Here is a 17,661-nt window from a genome sequence, read left to right on the forward strand (position 1 = left end):
AATAATTTAATTTCATAGTCGCCTGTTTCTCTGGTGTCACTGAACAGTAGAAGCACACCTGCCGGATGGAATTCGTCTCGTAAAGACAACGGGACAGTGCCTTTTTTGCCTCCTGTTTACCGCGTTACCGGAATTTTAGCTGGGATGCAAATATGTTCTGAATATTCTTGACGCTGTCTTTCTAATTTAAAGAGCAAATAATTTTTGCAATTTCTTGCAGAGTGATGTGCTGGATCGACTCTTATCCCACTTCTTCTCTTAACATTTTAGCGGTTTCTGTGATCAGAATAGACAGGCTCCAAAACTTACGTAATCTTGTTGGCAGTTGATGTGATGTGTTGTCATTTGTGTGAACACTGCTGTTATGTCTACATGCAAATGCACCGTTTATTCCAACATAAAATAAAAATAACCTTTCCTCGAAGAAGAAAAGCTTAGTTAAGAAGTTTAATATAAAATTTGTAATACCACTTACTATTCGATTGCACAGAGTGGAAACTTTTAATAGCGTGCAGGCTGCAGCACAATAAATGAAACAAAGTAAAGTTGGTTTCTTCTTGTTTTTTTTTTCGAAAAAAAGCGAATAACAAATAAAATTTACACCTGCTGTGAAGTGTATTTCACACATTATTAGATATCTGCTTCTGTTGTTTTCATATAAACATGTGTTTAGAAAGGTAAAACATTCCCAGTACTAACATATTTCGTTAAACGGGTGTCATTAAATCAAAGCACAGACGCAGAAGACACAGAACGTTTACATTATTTACAGTAATGGAGGATTGACTTGCTATTTCCCCGTAATTTCTGCAAGAAATTTAAATAGAGTCGGGATTTACACACTGATGCGCACACATGTTACAGTATTTAAGAAACTGCTGATCAGCTAATCATAGCTTTTCAGGGGTCCCGGTATTTTCACGGGCAAATATGGCAGGGTTAAGTAGAAGCCGACAATATTCTCGGAAAAATAAAGTTTCAAAGATTGTATTGTAGACTGCCGTCCTGACAGCTTACTTCAAATTATTTTGAAGAATCATGAAGATGATACCAGACAGAAACCCAATGTTAAATTTCCATTCACCCACCAAGTAATATATGTATATTTCCAAGCTTGTATTGTCGAATTTCGTTCTTAAGGCTTATTTGAACTTGCAAGTTGTTTTTTAACACTATTGAAAATTTTAATCGTTTGTAAGCCCAATTATTTTAAGAGTCCGGAAGATTTTGAACAGACTTCGTATATGTATGGAACACTATCCCTAACGGTTTATAGCCGTGCTTTTTGTAGTTGAAAGTGACTGCAAGAAATGAACGACACCGCATATTTTCACAGCACTGCACCGCACTTTCTTATTCGAAGGCAGTTTTCAGAGAGAATCTGTACATCGTCATTTAAAAAATATACTTGTGCTATGTCGGTTGTAACAAAACTTGTGGATTCCCCCCCCCCCCCCCCCCTCCCAATCACCTTTCCTGTTTTTCTTTCCCCCAAACTTTTGCTTTTGGTTTTTGCAAATATTTTAAATCTCGAACATTAACTGAGTGCTTAACCAATTTAGCCAACTTAATTTTCTTATCCAGTACATTTGCATAGTTAAATTAGAAGCCAGTGGTGTAATTAATTCACCTGAAGGCTGCGCTAATTGCAAATAACAGTAATTGCAAATTTCGTTATCATTGTTCATTTGTAAACAAATATCTCATTACTGACTTTCACAAAAAGTAGAGAAAAAGTATGCATTAATAAATGAAGTATCCTACAGTTAGTATTGGGAGTATCTTAATAGCTTTTGTCCTCATTTAGTTTCAAAGTAATTAGCATTTTTATTTAAAACAATGTTACTGAAATAGAATACGATATTTTGGAAAACTTGACAGCACGATTCATAGCAGTTACTGTTGGATCTAAAAGTTCACATTCAGAAGAATCGTTACCCGCCATTCAGCTATTTAGGAATCTAAATTTGTAGTTGTAACTCGTGAAAATACAGCAACCAATAATAGATAGTTTCAGTTCTAATTGTTGTAGCATTGTAAAAGAAAGGCTGCCGGGACCCATTTTACTCAGACTGCGGAACGTTATGGTATCAGAAAAGTCTGTGCCCGAAATTACTGCAGACGAAGTAGCACAAATTATGCCTCGTACAGTGTATCGAGCTTTATCAGAATTTTGACCCCGGGAAATCATTTAGTAATTCAGTGACTGTTTTTAATGTTTTACTGTGAACTTGCAATTAATCTCAAAATAACTGTGTCTAACTTCAACAATGCATTCTGCAAACTGTGACAATAGTACTGGTCTGTGAACTGTGTTATTTCTTTCTGTGCACGTCGTTTAAGTTTTGATACGACTTCCTATCTGGAACGACGGTGCAATTAGGAACTGTGTTAATGATTTACTTGCTGCATGTAAACATTTGTCAGTTCAGTATTATGTTTCTGCACTCGAACGATCATTATCATTACAGAACATCAGTGTACTGTAGCATGTGTCTTACGATTTACATGTGTGTAAATTGTAGGGAATGAGACTCGATCTGACCATAAACAGCACGTTGTTTAATAGCGAAATGCGATTTAAGTGCTTTGTAATGTAAATCTGGTGTGGCCAACATCATCTGGTATAGCCTGCTTTTGACAATCATGTTCCAGCAAGATTCGATGGAGGCGCAGCTACCGATGGCTATCAGCGTTGGTAAATAGAGTAATGTAACACGATCGTGTGAAAATTAGAAATAAGTCACTCAAGTACTTTTCGAGTTCTTTGGCAAAAACATTGAACAACAACTTATTGTTACGTCTACATCTACATTTATACTCCGCAAGCCACCGAACGGTGTGTGGCGGAGGGCAGTTAACGTGCCACTGTCATTGTCTCCCTTTCCTGGAACGACTGCCGAAAACCTCCGTGCGCACTCGAATCTCTCCAATTTTACATTCGCGATCTCCTCGGGAGATATAAGTAGGGGGAAGCAATATATTCGATACCTCATCCAGAAACGCACCCTCTCGAAACCTGGTCAGCAAGCTACACCGCGATGCAGAGCACCTCTCTTGCAGAGTCTGCCACTTGAGTTAGCTAAACATCTCCGTAACGCTATCACGCTTACCAAATAACCCTGTGACGAAACGCGCCGCTCTTATTTGGATCTTTTCTATCTCCTCTGTCAACCCGACCTGGTACGGATCCCACACTGATGATCAATACTCAAGTATAGGTCGAAAGAGTGTTTCGTAAGCCACCTCCTTTGTTGATGGACTACATTTTCTAAGGACTCTCCCAATGAATCTCAACCTGGCACCCGCCTTACCAACAATTAATGTTATATGATCATTCCACTTCAAATCGTTCCGCACGCATACTCCCAGATATTTTACAGAAGTAACTGCTACCAGTGTTTGTTCCGCTATCATATAATCATACAGAAAAGGATCCTTCTTTCTATGTATTCGCAATATATTACATTTGTCTATGTTAAGAGTCAGTTGCCACTCCCTGCACCAAGTGCGTATCCGCTGCAGATCTTCCTGCATTTCGCTGCAATTTTCTAATGCTGCAACTTCTCTGTATACTACAGCATCATCCGTGAAAAGCCGCATGGAACTTCCGACACTATCTACTAGGTCATTTATTTATATTGTGAAAAGCAATAGCCCTATAGCACTCCCCTGTGGCACACTGGAGGTTACTTTAACGTCTGTAGACGTCTCTCCATTGAGAACGACATGCTGTGTTCTGTTTGCTAGCCACACAGCTGGTCTGATACTCCGTAGGCTCTTACTTTGTTTATCAGGCGACAGTGCGGAAAGGTATCGAACGCCTTCCGGAAGTCAAGGAAAATGGCATCTACCTGGGAGCCTGTATCTAATATTTTCTGGGTCTCATGAACAAATAAAGCGAGTTGGGTCTCACACGATGGCTGTTTCCGGAATCCATGTTGATTCCTACAGAGTAGATTCTGGGTTTCCAGAAATGACATGATACGTGAGCAAAAAACATGTTCCAAAATTCTACAACAGATCGATGTCAGAGATATAGGTCTATAATTTTGCGCATTTGCTCGACGACCCTTCTTGAAGACTGGAACTACCTGTGCTCTTTTCCAATCATTTGGAACCTTCCGTTCCTCTAGAGACTTGCGGTACACGGCTGTTAGAGGGGGGGCAAGTTCTTTCGCGTACTCTGTGTAGAATCGAATTGGTATCCCGTCAGGTCCAGTGGACTTTCCTCTGTTGAGTGAGGATGAAGAAAAAATACCGCATTTGCCGGCCGTCATGCGTTTCCTCGTCCCAATACAAAACAAAACTGTATCTAACAAAACCTAGTCCTGCCAGTATGTTTAATAGAAACGTGATTTAAAAAACGAGGCTCTGGCAACTCTGTAACTGCGTGCAGAGTGAGCAAGAACAGGTATCATGAACTCTGCGCTGTGTCGGAGCTGTCAGGTTCGAATCTTGCCTGGATGTGTGTGATGTTCTAAGGTTAGTTAGGTTTAAGTAGTTCTAAGTCTAGGGGACTGATGACCTCAGGAGTTAAGTCCCATAGTGCTCAGAGACATTTGAACCACTCAGAACTGTCATGTTGGCACAGTGAGGCGATGCAGTGCCTTGGGGGATGGATATGCATTGAATTGTATCAAATGGTTCAAATGGCTCGAGGCAGGATTCGAACCTGCGACCGTAGCGGTCGCGCGGTTCCGAACTGAAGCGTCTAGAACCGCTCGGCCAAAGCGGCCGGCTCGAATTGTATCCCATTTACACATCCACAGTCGTTTCCTAAATGCTTCCATACTTCCATGCTTCCACCTTTGGTTCCTACAGCCAATGATCATGCCCTACGGACCTCAGATAAATTGCTCCGTTTCCGCATCATGACAGCGACTGCACTCTTTTCCGTTTTCTCCTGACACTCTTCGTATACCCTCCACTGCTAGTGCTGCCACCTGCAGTTTGTGAATGATTATCACACGTTGACCTCATGAATAAATGGTGGTCACATTAATGTGACTCGATTGTGTGCGTTCTCTCATTTGACACAGGAAACTGATGGCGGTCTGCAGATCGAAATTGTTTACTAAATAAATAAATTTTATCAGAAGCTCTTGTTGGTAAATTACAACGTTCCTCAAATGTTTACGAGCTGCGAGGCAGCTTATAGTGGCGGCCCCAAGGTTTTAAGTATTCCTTGTACAAAATTGAAGCGACGATGGTACTTGGTGTTGAAGTTTCTTTGCCGAGTGACCTTTTAATAAGACACATCTTTCCCATCGATGGACAAGTTGACGATACCTTGTTACTTTATATGTTCACGAAACGTACCATTTCGAAAAATCACTTAGTCGCCGTTTTGGAAATGCCTGCCACGCAGTGGTTTCATCATTCGAGGAAAGAGAAAAATGTCACTGGCTTTTTCTTTTTGGTTGGTGCTCTAGGGCACAAAAATGCTAAGGTCATAAGCACCCGTATTATAACGTAAAGAAAACAAGGACGAAATAAAAACCTGAGGCAAAAAAGAAAAAACCAATGAAGCAACATAAAAGAGGGGCAGATAAGGTTAAGGACGTCCCTAAGGAAAATTTCTCAAAACATCGCTGAGATGGCGGAGGTCCCCGCTGGGAGAGGAATAAAATTTGCTTCGCCATGCTGTTGCTCCAAATAAAAAGTAAGACGCGATCGACAGAAGTGTGATCCAGTAAAAGATGTGACAGAGTAGACAGCAAATAAGACGTAAACTTAAACAGTATAAAAAATATGGGCACCGGATCAAAGAGTTGCTCGCCGTCAAGGGTTCAGAGCAGTAGGCACAGAGTGGGACAGGGTCACCACTTAATAAATGGCGGTCACTAAAACGATAGTGTCCTACATACAGCCGGGCTAAAATGACCTCCTCGTGACACGAGGGCCGTGCTATTGGGAGTTGTTTAATCTCCCGAACTTTGCACTCCAATGTGATGCTACATGCCAACGGACAGTGACATGAAGGTCATACGAGGGAACAGAATGACTCGCTGGCCGAGGGAGGAGAACTGCAGCGTTTGCAGCAGCAGCCTCGTTCCCTGGCACGCCGACGTGACCAGCAATCCACAGGAACACCACGTTGGCTCCCCCCCACAGTAAGCGAGTGGAGGCCCTCTTGGATCTGTTGTGCTAAAAGATGGACTGAGAACAGCGTGCGAAGGCCCTGAAGAGCATTGAGAGCATCTGAGCACATGGCACAATTTAGAAGCCCATGTCACCGATTGTACTGGGTGACCTGATAAATGGCGCAGACCTCCGCGGTAAAAATCGAGCACTGGTCAACAAGCCGATACTGAAAAGGAACACCGCCAAGTACGAAGGCGCATCCGACACCATGGTCGGTCTTGGATCCGTCGGTGTAGGCGACGAGACTGTCTCTAAGTCGCGTGAGAAGTGTGACAAACTCGCTGCGGACACCAGGCCAGGTGTAATGTCCTTAGGAAACGAGAGGAGTCCAAAATGAACATGGACCTCGGCACGGAGCCAGGGCGGTGACGAGCTTGCACCCATTGAGAACATGACAGGGAGCGTAAAGCAAATCTGCCGAAGCAGCAAACGAAAGTGAACTACATATCTACATCTATATCTACATCTACATCTACATGATTACTCTGCTATTCACACTTAAGTGCCTGGTAGAGGGTTCATCGAACCATTTTCTTAATACTTCTCTACCATTCCACTCTCGAATGGCGCGTGAGAAAAAGGAACACCTAACTCTTTCCGTTCGAACTCTGATTTCTCTTATTTTATTATGATGATCCTTTCTCCCTACATAGGTGGGTGTCTACAAAATATTTTCGCATTCGGAAGAGAAAGTTGGTGATTGAAATTTCATGAATAGATCTCGCCACAAAGAAAGCCGCCTTTGTTTCAGTGACTGCCAACCCAACTCGCGTATCATATCAGTGGCTCTCTCACCCCTACTGCGCGATAACACGAAACGAGCTGCCCTTCTTTGCACTTTCTCGATGTCCTCCGTCAAACCTACCTGGTAAGGATCCCACACAGCGCATCAATATTCCAGCACAGGACGGGCAAGTGTAATGTAGGCTGTCTCTTCAGTGGGTTTGTCACATCTTCTAACAAGGGAACTTCCCCATCGCACACCCCTCAGATTTAGTTATAAGTTGGCACAGTGGATATGCCTTGAAAAACTGAACACAGATCAATCGAGAAAACAGGAAGAAGTTGTGTGGAACTATGAAAAAAAAAGCAAAATATACAAACTGAGTAGTCTATGTGCGAGATAAGCATCATCAAGGACAGTGTGAGTACAGGAGCGCCGTGGTCTCGCGGTTAGTGTGAGCAGCTGCGGAACGAGAGGTCATTGGTTCAAGCCTTCCCTCGAGTGAAGATTTTAATTTTTTATTTTCAGACAATTATCAAAGTTCAGGCACTCACACATAATCAACTTCGCTCTCCAAAATTCCAGGACATGTTTAGATTTGCTTGGACATATGCAGGATTTGACGGTCTTCACACGGAAAAATTTGAAAACATATGTTTTCACAGAGCACGGGGAAAACTGCGCTGCTGTGAAACTGTTGCATTCATTTGTTGCAGTTTATGTGACAAACTCTTATGTTTTCATCACTTTTTTGGGAGTGGTTATCACATCCACAAGAAAATCTAAATCGAACAAGGTAGAAGAATCTTTTTACCCATTCGCCAAGTGTACAAGTTAGGTGGGTCGACAACATATTCCTGTCATGTGACACACATGCCGTCACCAGTGTCGTATAGAATATATCAGACGTGTTTTCCTGTGGAGGAATCGGTTGACCTATGACCTTGCGATCAAATGTTTTCGGTTCCCATTGCAGAGGCACGTTCTTTCGTCTACTAATCGCACGGTTTTGCGGTGCGGTCGCAAAACACAGACACTAAACTTATTGCAGTGAACAGAGACGTCAATGAACGATCGGACAGATCATAACTTTGCTAAAATAGAGAAAGTAAACTTTTCACTCGATGGCTCAAAATGGCTCTGAGCACTATGGGACTCAACTGCTGAGGTCATTAGTCCCCTAGAACTTAGAACTAGTTAAACCTAACTAACCTAAGGACAACACAAACATCCATGCCCGAGGCAGGATTCGAACCTGCGACCGCAGCAGTCTTGCGGTTCCAGACTGCAGCGCCTTTAACCGCACGGCCACTTCGGCCGGCTCACTCGATGGAAGACTTGAACCAAGGACCTCTCGTTCCGCAGCTGCTCACGCTAACCACGGGACCACGGCGCTGCTGAGCTCGTCTTCTCCTTGGTGTTACGTATCTTGCTCATGGACTACTCAGTTTCTATATTTTACTTATTTTTTTCATAGTTCCACACAACTTCTTCCTGTTTTCTCGATCGATCTGTGTTCAGTTTTTCAAGGCCTATCCACTGTGCCAACTTATAACTAAATCTGAGGGGGGTGCGATGGGGAGGTTCCCTTGTAAGTGTATTGCCAACAAACCGGAGTCTTTGTTTCGTCTTCCCCACAATATTATCTATGTGGCCTTTCCAATTTAAGTTGCTCGTATTTGTAATTCCTAGGTATTTAGTCGAATTGACAGCCCTTAGATTTGTGCGATTTATCGTATACCCAAAATTTATCGTATTTCTTTTAGTACCCATGTGGATGACCTCGCACTTTTCTTTGTTTAGTGAGAAGTGCCACTTCTCGCACCATACAGAAATTCTCTCTAGATCATTTTGTAACTGGAATTGATCGTCTGATGATTTTATTAGACGGTAAATTACAGCGTCATCTGCAAACAATCTAAGGGGGCTGTTCAGATTATCACCTAGATCATTTATGTAAATCAGGAACAGCAGAGGGCCTATGACATTACGTTGCGGAACGCCAGATATCACTTCTGTTCTGCTCGATGATTTACCGTCTATCACTACGAACTGTGGCCTCTCCGAAAGTAAATCACGAATCCAGTCACACAACTGAGACGATACTCCATATGCACGCAATTTGATTAATAGTCGCTTGTGAGGAATAGTATCAAAAGCCTTCTGGAAATTTAGGAATATGGAATCGATCTTGCCCACAGCACTCATTACTTCATGGGAATAAAGAGCTAGCTCTGTTGCAAAAGAACGATATTTTCTGAATCCGTGTTGGTTACGTATCAATAAGCCATTTTCTTCAAGGTGATTCATAATGTTCGAGTACAGTACATGCTCCAAAATCCACTGCAAATTGAGGTCAGTGATATGGGTCTGTAATTCAATGAGTTACTCCTATTTCCTTTCTTTAACATTGATGTGACCTGCGCTACTTTCCAGTCTTTAGGAACAGACTTTTCGTCAAGTGAGTGGTTGTATATGATTGCTACGAAAGGCGCTATTGTGTCTGCGTACTCTGAAAGGAACCTGATTGGTATACCATCTGGACCGGAAGACTTGCCTTTCTTAAGTGATTTGAGTTGTTTCGCAACACCTAAGATATCTACTTTTATGCCACTCATGAAAACAGCTGTTCTGGTTTCGAATTCTGGAATACTTACTTCGTCTTCTTTCCTGAAGGAATTATGGAAAACTGCATTCAGTAACTCCGCTTTAGCGGCACCATCAACAGTAACATTTCCATCACTATTACGCAGTGACGGTATTGACTGTTTTCTGCCACAGGTGTAATTTACATACGAGCAGAATCGCTTTGGGTTTTCTACCATATTTCGAGACAATGTTTCATTGTAGATACTATTAAAAGCATTTCGCATTGACGTCCGCATTAAATTTCGGGCTTCCATGAAACTTTGCCAGTATTGGGGATTTTGCGTTCTTCTGAATTTGTCATTAGAAGAGACTTGAGCAACCTACACTGGCGGTCAACGAAATCATCAAAAAAGGGAGCATAGGATGGGTTACCGTACATAGAAGACAGAAAATTCACGTAACGAATGAGAACGTCCCGCCGGTAGGGCAATTGTAAGTCAACAGCTTTAGCATGAAGACGCTCAACGGATCTAGTATGTAAGGTACCAGTGACTAAACGTACCCTGCAGTGTTGGGTGGTGTTAAGAGGATGTAAGATAGACGAGCATACAGATGAACATATGATAAATTCATAATCCAGTTTCGTACGGACAAGGGACCTAGGAGCATGGTCTGATACGCTCCCCACAAGGTACCACACGAAACACACAGAATACTGAGGGAACGAGTACAACGAGATGCCAGATAAGAGACGTGGGAATACGAACAGAGTTTCCTGTTAAACGTGAGCCCACGAATTTCGTTGCGTCAACGAACGGAAGAAGGAATGGGCCGAGACCTAGGGACGGATGGAGAAACTCCCGGCGCCGACAGAAGTTCATTCAAACAGTCTTGTCAGCGGAAAAGCGGAAGCCATTGTTGATGCTCTATGAGTAAAGATGATCAAGACATCGCTGAAGATGTCACTTAAGCAGACAGGCTCGTTGAGAGCTGCCATAGACCGCAAAGTCATCACCGACAAGATAACCTAAAATACCCGCCAGGAGACAAGCCATACGAGGGTTAATGGCTATGGCAAATAAGAAGACGTTGAGCACAGAACCCCGAGGAGCCCCCTTCTCTTGAATAAAAGTGACCGGCAGATCTGAGCCCACATGTACCTTAAAACACGGTCTATTAAAAATTTCCAGATAAAAAGGGGCAGGCGACCGCAGAAGCCCCACTCGTACATAATACGGGGGATACCCGTCCTCCAGCAGGTGTCATATGCCTTCTACAAACAAAAAATACGGCCACAGTTTGGCACTTCAGTAAAAAAATTGTTCATAACATGAGTTCAAAAGGTGACGAGATCTCATCTGCTGAGCAATACCTATCCACATTGATTGTTAGTGACGTGAATCCGAGACTCGAGCCACCACACCAGCACGCCATTAACCATACGCTCCATCACATTGCGGACGCTACTGATGAAGGAAATTGGGCGGTAGCTCTGTGGAAGGTGTTTATCCTTATCAGGCTTACATATGGAAATGACAATGGCCCCACGCCAGCGACTGGGGAATGTACCATCTGTTCAAATGCGGTTATATGTATCGAAGAGAAGGCGTATACCCTTAGGAGATAGGTGTTGCAACATCAGAATGTAAAAGCCATCCAGTCCTGGAGGGGATGACCGAGACAAAGAGAATGCATGTTTAAGCTTCCTCATAGCAAAAGCAGTATTGTAACAGTGACTATTCTTGGAGGAGAAAGATATCGTCCGTGCTTCCACTGCCCATTTCAATGGGGGGAGGGGGGGAAGCAAGATAGTAGTTGGTGGAACTCGAAATGTCTGCTAGATATCAGCCCAAAGTGTTGCAGATATCAAGAGGGTATAAAATAACATTGTTCGCTGCGGTAATATCAGGAACGAGGGAATGAACCGCAGTTTCTAAAAGTCGACGGAAACTGCCCCAAACAACAGAAGAGGGATTGAAACTGTTAAAAGAGCTTTGAAAAGAAAGTCAAATAGCTTTTTTGCTATCCCTGAAAATGCAATGACACTGTGCACGTAGTTGTTTATAACGAATACAGTTCAGGATCGTCGGACAGCGTTTAGAAACGCGGCGGCCTCCTCTACGCACACGGATTGTGTCGCGGCGTGCCTCAGTCCACCAGCAGACGGCAGAACGTCGTGGCGACGAAGAGGTGAGAGGTATGAAAGATTCTGCTGCAGTTAGGACAGCATCTGCAAGATATTGTACCTGATCATCGATGCAAGGGAAATGCTGTTCATTTGTTGTGGCCAGGAAGGAGTAGAGCTGCCACTCAGCTTTAAAAAGCTCTCTTAGTTGGATGCACAGATGGGATAGGTGTTAGCAAACGAATGATACAGGAGAAACGTCACTCGTGTGTGTGTCAGAGAGATCGGACCACACTAGGCGACTAGCAAGCTGAGGAGTACAGACCGAAAGGTCCAAGCGGAAAAGGAGTGCATGGAATCGGAAAGAAATATGGGTGTACCCATGTTCACACAGATTAGACTGAGCTGGCTGAAAATATCTACTAGCAGAGAGCCTCTCGGACAGGGGCATGGGGAGCCCCAATGGGGTACTGGACACAGCAAAAAAATGAGAAAGGAGTTGAGCAATAAGTAGCAAACTGTTTGCCCTGGTGACAGTAGAAGACGAGGGTGAGTAGATGTTGCAAAAAGAGAAAGTGAAACCAGGAACGGAAAGACAGACAGCAGCAGCCTGAGACTGGGTGTGCAAGGAAATGGTGTGACTATAGACGCCGTCTCGAATGAACAACGTGATTCCCTCATGAGCCGGAGTTCTACCTCAGAGGGAATGTCAAAACTGACTGAAGTGAAGTGTGGGAGATGAAAGCGATCACGAGAATTTAATTTTGTTTCCTGGAGGCAGAAGAAAACTGGGCAGTGTGATTGCAAGCTGAGCTATAATTCACCCCTATTGAATCTGATGTTCCATTGGAGAATAACCATATCTGTTGTCAGACAGGTGATGGGTCAAATAAGGGGCAGTCACTGCGGTGGCTGTCGAGTGCCAGAATTCGAACATGCATAACGACCATTTTAGAGGCTGACAGATCTTGGTCGATTAGTTCGACAGAGGTGTCGGTGTTAGCCTTTGGTTGGCCAGAGGACTGGTTGTTAGTGGTGAATCCTGGTCAGATGGTGAGGGTATCGCATGTTGACACCATAGAAGAAGAACGCTGAGGTGGAGAAGGAGAAAACCGTTTGCCTTTGTTCCACTGCTTAGAGCCTAGGAGTTTGTCAGGTGCAGATACAAACGTTGGGTGACTGTATGTGCGCACAAAGTCATCGTGGGAGTGCTTCTTTTTGGATTTCCACGCTTATATTTACAAGGCATGCGATTTCGCTTGCGCAGGCGAAGGATTGTCCGTATGGTGTGCACCTGTAGCAGTAAAGATGAGGGTGTGACCTTGGAACTAGCCAATATTTTCAAAGAAATGCAAGTAGGAACCTTTTCTTTCAACCGGATCTCCTGAACGGATTTCTCATTGAGGTAGATTGTATAATCACAGGAGGAAGCAGCATGGTCACCCTTGCAGTTGATACAGTTAGGGCAAGGAGGTGGACGCTCACCCTTATGACCGTCCCTGCCGCAGGTCATGCATTTGGCTGTCTTTTCACAAGATTCACGGTGTCGATGAAGTGCTGACTTATAGCAGCGCATAGGATTCGCGATATATGGTCTGACAGTAACAGCTTCATAGCCAGCCATAATTTCTGATGCAAGTACTACATGGTCAAACGTGAGAAATGGAGTGTGGGTTGGCACCAATTCTTTATCAACCCTTTTCGTGATGTGGTGAACTGCAGTCACTTCCTGACCAGTGAGATAGGCTTTTATTTTAGTTTCGATCAGACCATCAAGCATCCGAGTGTATACTAAACCACGGGAGGAGTTCACAGTGCGGTGTGCCTCTACTTTAACAGCATAGCTGTGCAGAAGTGCTGCATTAAGAAGTTTATGCGCTTGAAAGGCAAGGTCCCGTTACGCAACCGAGACAAGACTTTACAGAATCGGCGTTGGCATCTACACCTTTCTGAATAGGGAATGGATTAACAGTCACGAAACTGTGACCATCTTCCGTGCGTGATACACGAAGTATCGGGGTGCAGCCGGGAGAGACGACGATTCTTTCATATCAAATTATTTACGTTTTTGAGATGATGAACTCATCCTGGAGAAATCCCCCATGACTGCCAGCATCTCCAATGCCGCGCTCCTTCCGGCTGGGGACCACTGTCAGTGAGGGAGGTGGGGGGGGGGGGAATGGGGAGAGGGTCTCACCCGCCATTGGTGATTGTCCACACTTCAGGTCGCACCTCCCGGACTGCAGACAGAGGGACCGATCGGCATAGTGGAAGGTACCAGCTCAGGCAATCATCCCTCCCTGGGCCTGGCCTTTACCCGAGGGGATGTACGATCCCTACTTGTCGACCACGGGCTGGGAATTACACGTTACTCTGTCACCTTTTTCGCATCAAACGCGTATGTTGGCTGTCAGGAAAGCACAGGGATGGAGATGAAGAAAAGGAAAAAGAGAACTTCAAACGCCAAAGCGGAGGAAGGGCAAGGAAAGGAAGGACAGGGAAAGAGAAGTGGGTCGACAGGACGAAGCCATACAGTTTTACCACGAATTTCGGTTTCCCGAAAAAGACGTGCGATTCGGTTCCCAAGGGAGGGGAAAAGAATAGCAGGAGAATAGACATATAGCGCGGAAAGGGAAGTAGCGTTGTAAAGGCTGGGGCCCCATGGAAGCAAAGTACATACTCACCAAAGATTGGTGAGCCCCCTGGGGGGAAAGTCTCTGGCTGCCTGTTCATGAGAATGCAGGGGTTTGAGACCAAATTTAGTAGCCTAAAGAAGCAGCATGTGTGACAGTGTCTCGTGCAGAACGAGCTGTGGCGTTTTTGTGAGAGAAAAAAGCAGCCGCTAGGACATCCTCCCACGACACTTCGTCTTGGCAGCCTTTCGCAACCTCGTCTGGAGATTTCAATAGTATCATCCTGTGATGATTTGCCCCTTACGAGCATAATCTGTTAGTACCAGCCGGCCGGTGTGGCCGAGCGGTTCTAGACGCTTCAGTCTGGAGCCGCGAGACCGCTACGGTCGCAGGTTCGAATCCTGCCTCGGGCATGGATGCGTGTGATGGCCTTAGGTTAGTTAGGTTTAAGTAGTTCTAAGTTCTAGGGGACTTATGTCCTCAGATATTAAGTCCTGTAGTGCTCAGAGCCATTTGAATAATTTTTTTGTTAGTACCACATCATGGCAGTTCCGAAACACAGTCAGCTGCACCTCCCCCAATGACAATTGAGTCTTTGCATCTTTCGGCCGTGTTGAGTCCACGTATGTCTACTGCTTGCTTATTCCTTTGATTTGGGAACACAGCGATGCTCCCAGGTGCCGTCCACGGTGCCCAGGCGGATAAAGAAGTCATCTGGACTGATCTGGCGCAGCTGCGACATTTCCGCTGCTGCCTCTGTTCGGCTGGCGTTTAAACGATAGTGAGAATTCGCGGAGCCTTGTAGTCAGTGACCTATGTAAAGATCAGTATGAGGTGTAGCGCCTTGCATCGAGCTTGTGTATGTAAGAGACGGAAGCGAGTAGTTAGATGTAATGATTCATGGTTATCGCATGACAGATACCCCCGGATCCAGTAGCTAGCTACAAGTAGTTACGACTGTGGCCGAAAGGTGTTGGTATCTTACGGTCTATGAAATTATCAGGTAGTTAAAACTGTATATTTCAAAAACAAAACCGTATTTATTGCTATTATTACCACTGTCATTAATTATTGCTAATTTGTTTAATTATTAGTGTGAATGATGGTGTGAATTCGAAGTATTAAATCGATGAATATTGTTATGTCTACTAAGTGAGTATACATTAGTGTGAGAATTGTGTATTGCGAGCGTGGATCATACTAACTGTATATGGTAAAGAGCAACAAATCAGTTCATGAGACTGAGAAAACAAGGTACATTTTACGATAATTTTGTTACTTACATAGGGAATTATTTAAATATTTGTAGATTTTATAAATTTGCTCTTTTGGAATATTGTTCATAAAAGCTATTAAGTTGTGATTGGTAAAAAGTAAAAGACGCGCGAGTATGCGGTTTAATACTAATTTTGGATTGGTTACGAAGTATGTTACCCAATCTGAGATCAGTAAGTTCGTGCGTTTTTTGGGGGGTAAGAGAACTGCTTGGTGAAGTCTAAAGAGTACAGTTCAGATCTCAGCCGTGATCATTTTCGGACGTGGATATAAAGAGCTCTGGACAGACGTGAAAATTTTAGGGAATAATGGTTAAAACTTGACTGTAAAATGTAGCGAAATAGATGCGAGCGCATGGAAAAGGCGAACACGAGAAACTCCGTTTTTAATATGTAAACTCTGATTGTTGAATAACGAAAATCCGCGTGGCGTGTTATACAAAGCGTGACCGCAAACTGAACATTCGTAATGATCAAATAGTGTGGTATTTGAGCGAGCATTGTGCCACTAACAATCCGTTTATTGTTTTGGTAATGAGGTTTATTAATTACCATAAGTGAGTGTGTTTGCGTGTGAATGACGAAACTATAACTTACTATTTTGTAAGTACCAAACAAGTGACAATGTATTGAAGTTTTGCTTCGCAAACGACATTTCAACTGATCGCTCAGATAACCTGGTACTGAGAAACGTGTGTTGCAGCCTTTGGATTCGTATAATACTACAGATTCTACTACAGAGTTTCCGGTAGATCATCATTCGTTTTCAAAAGGGAACGCGTGTAGTCTGGACTGGAGAAGAAACCACAGCAAGGTGAGTGAACATATTTTCCCTTGCCCGAAACACAAGCAAAAGCGCTGTTGCAAGTGTGTCACGAATGTTGTTGAAAGCTAATAAATAACTGATTTTCAGTTTCCTCCAATCGCCTCGAATGTGATACGTTGGTCTTCTGGAAACCAGGACCTCCAATTCCTTTGCGATTCTCGGTTCTGCCACTTAGTTCTTTGTCATTTAGACTTGTTGTACCAGGCTGGAAGTGTTCTTGGTACCTGAAGTCTGTATCATATAGTGGGGCACTATTGCAGACCTAAACGTCAGAGCCTCGGAAATGCAGTGCGAAATGATTCATCCCGCAGCGCTCAGCACACACATTACTCCATCACGCAAGGCAACTGGCAGAGAATGAAACCCGTTAGTACAGGATCAAAGTTCTCTGTCGTTCATTCGTCGTAGCTCGTCACGCCAGCGTTGGGCCTAGTCGGCAGTCAGGCGCTTAGCCGTGTATGTGTGTATGTCATAGTAAAAATAAAGACATTTCCAATTAACTGCACTATGGCTATTAGAACATCAACAAAAGCAAAACGAGGATAATGGAATGTCGTCAAATTAAATCGGGTGATGCTGAGGAGATTAGATTAGGAAATGAGACACTTAAAGTAGTAAAGGAATTTTGCTATTTAGGGAGAAAAATAACTGATGATGGTCGAAGTAGAGAGGATATAAAATGTAGACTGGCAATGGCAAGGAAATCGTTTCTGAAGAAGAGAAATTTGTTAACATCGAGTATAGATTTAAGTGTCAGGAAGTCGTTTCTGAAAATATTTGTATGGAGTGTAGCCATGTATGGAAGTGAAGCATGGACGATAACTAGTTTGGACAAGAAGAGAATAGAAGCTTTCGAAATGTGGTGCTACAGATGAATGCTGAAGATAAGGTGGGTAGATCACGTAACTAATGAGGAGGTATTGAATAGGATTGGGGAGAAGAGAAGTTTGTGGCACAACTTGACCAGAAGAAGGGATCGGTTGGTAGGACATATTCTGAGGCATCAAGGGATCACCAATTTAGTATTGGAGGGCAGCGTGGAGGGTAAAAATCGTAGAGGGAGACCAAGAGATGAATACACTAAGCAGATTCAGAAGGATGTAGGTTGCAGTAGGTACTGGGAGATGAAGAAGCTTGCGCAGGATAGAGTAGCATGGAGAGCTGCATCAAACCAGTCTCAGGACTGAAGACCACAACAACAACAACATGGCTATTAGGATCGATCACCTGCTCGCCATCCATGTCCCCACGCACCACCACAGCTCATACCGAACGAAATCCGCAATTTAACATTATTTTTTCTCGGTGATAAGTTAAAAGTTTGAGACAACCCCTTGTATGCG

Source organism: Schistocerca americana, chromosome 6 (assembly GCF_021461395.2).
Source record: "Schistocerca americana isolate TAMUIC-IGC-003095 chromosome 6, iqSchAmer2.1, whole genome shotgun sequence".
Taxonomy (NCBI): Eukaryota; Metazoa; Arthropoda; class Insecta; order Orthoptera; family Acrididae; genus Schistocerca; species Schistocerca americana.